Source organism: Limulus polyphemus, unplaced genomic scaffold (genome assembly GCF_000517525.1).
Source record: "Limulus polyphemus unplaced genomic scaffold, Limulus_polyphemus-2.1.2 Scaffold675, whole genome shotgun sequence".
NCBI classification, from domain to species: domain Eukaryota; kingdom Metazoa; phylum Arthropoda; class Merostomata; order Xiphosura; family Limulidae; genus Limulus; species Limulus polyphemus.
This window is the reverse complement of record NW_013666285.1, coordinates 287,325-289,772: the sequence shown is the minus strand read 5'-3', so window position 1 is coordinate 289,772 and position 2,448 is coordinate 287,325. Positions and strand designations below refer to the sequence as shown.

The following is a 2,448-nucleotide window of genomic DNA, read 5'->3' as shown; positions in this document are numbered from 1 at the left end:
CAAACGATTAAAAATACTCGCATCTTTGGGTACCCCCCCCCCCCCCCCCCCCCCCCGACCCCCACACACACACACATATATTCAACGTGGGAATGAGATGGAGAATTAAATACTGTGTGTGTGTGTGTGAAGAAAAAACGAACTGTTCAGGAGAAAAATTAAACACGGGAAGCTTCTAACGAGAGAGAGAGAGTTAGTTGAAAGTGACTCCCAAGCGCAGTAAAAAATGTTGAAACTGACGCCTTTAAGGACTCACCGGGGCGTTAACGAGCTCAAGCAGGGGCGTTCAGCATCCACCAAAGTATTCCTCGGGTCTGAGTGATAAATAACATCGTCTGTGAGAACCACTGTATGTAGTCTTTGATGGAAACTTAATATAAAACATATGTCGGATGGCCAGCGTTCATTACTTTTGGGGATTATTCAGTTAAAACAAAACAGTTAAAATGTTTAACGCCATGCGGCATTTGGATCTAAATACATTTCTCGATTTCCACTGGGATTTTCTGTATTTAATACTGTGTTGTTGTTGTTGTTTTTTTTTGTGGGGGGTGGGGGGAGATTTAGCAGTGAATCCAAAATTTTGGAAATTTGCTAACATTGCTGAAGACAGTTTCCGCGAAGACTTTGAATACGATTTACAAAGTTGGATACACAAGTATCCACACTTAATGTTATTTCATTATTTTAAAAACTTTTACAACTTTTTATCCGAAATCTAATTCACTTACCCTTTTGGACAAGTTTCGATGATAACAATAAAAGTTTGGTAAATATTATACGCATTTTGTCCCTATATGTATGTTTGATATATTGGGTTCAAGAGGCTTAAATAGCAACAGTCCGTTTTAAGAAATATTCTTCCTAGAGTTTACGCGAAAATTACCAACTTACAATTTGTGGGTATCGTGTATGTGTATTTATACACATACTTATTATTCTGTTTGGATTTGTTATTACTGATATGTATTATTTATTTCATGACGTTTGTTATCTCTAAACGTCGTGCTAACGTTTTGTTCTTTCTCGTCTATTTCTTCTTCTTCCTTTTTTTTTTGTTGTTGTTGTTGTCCTCTCTTCTGTTCGATGACTCAGTTATGACCTTGACGTTAAATTTCTTCTACCCAGTTTGTAGAAACAGGGATTGGACCACAAGAAGCTTATCGTATTTTGTTTCGAACAATTAAAAACATTTCTTTGGAGATAAATTATATTCACTCAACATTTGTGGTTCTTAACCTGTTGTAAACCTCTAGTTTACGATGACAGTAATGGGGCATTTCGGAATCTAGACACCTGTTTTTGTTGCTCAAGAGTCTGAGCATTAATGACTTTCATAACCTCTCTTTTCTAATCCTCCTCGTTGCCCATACCAGTCACGGTTGATGTGACAAACATTACTTTCGTTCTTAAACAAAACCTAATCTTCGTACGTGACATTTGGCGAGTTAATTCACGCGTAGTAGCCGCGAATTCTTAAGTATGTACAAGTTTCATATGTCCTGTTTGTCAGAACCCCCGCCAGGGATACGCTCTATCAAACTTCCCATTTTTAGACGTAGGTTTTAGCACTTATTGGAAATTTTGTAAGTTATTACTTTTATTTTATTTGAAGTTCATATTTACATATTGGAAAACATGCGATCATTCTATGATATTCTTGAAGGTGGGTTCAAATCTCTTCACCCCCTCCCCCGGTTTCAGTTTTTGACTTACACCATGTGAAATGTAGATATTTGTACAATTTTAACAGCCCCATAAGATGTTGAAACTAATGTTATCTTTGATCAGCTCCAAAAAGAATATTATGAAATCGAAACCTTTAACTCCCAAGTGATGTCCTTGCAAGAAGTAAAGCTTATTTTTGACGTCATATCCTGTGGTAGACTAAACTTCCGTCTACCTGTCTGGAAGCAAGTAACATTAGCTTTCTTAACTATTTGAAAGATATGTTTATAGTGGGAGTAAAAAGTTCATTCATGCTCAAAAGATTGTGGATAGTGAATCTTTTTTCTTTTTTTTTGTTTACCTCCGCCACCTAAGGTGACGGAGATTATGTTTTCACCCCTGTGTGTGTGTGTTTGTCAACAAGATTTCTCAAAAACGGCTGGATTTGGGTGAAAGTTGATATACATTTGGACTATGACCCAACTTAGGAGTGATTAGCTTTTGGAGGATCAAGGTCAAAGATCAAGGCCACATTAAGGTCACGAAATTCCAAAACAGTTCCTATATTTTAACATGGTAACCGATTTTTTCACTATTTTTGCTCTATAACGCAGTCAAAAATGATTAGATTTTTGATTAAATTTAGTGGACATATGTAAAATATTATTTATAATTGTCCTGCCAAAAATGGTCCGTGTCCGTTTATAACGACGAACATACCGACACATTTTCGTTGTTGAGTTTTTTTTTTTTTTTTTTTTTTTTTTTTTTTTTTTTTTT

At 35.9% G+C, this 2,448-nt stretch overlaps 1 protein-coding gene across 3 annotated transcripts in view; it reads left to right on the top strand.

The window, feature by feature from the left end:
- Positions 1-2,448, top strand: part of LOC106459890 (ankyrin repeat domain-containing protein SOWAHC-like) — a 74,585-nt gene that overhangs the window by 11,189 nt on the left and 60,948 nt on the right. The window lies entirely within an intron of this gene.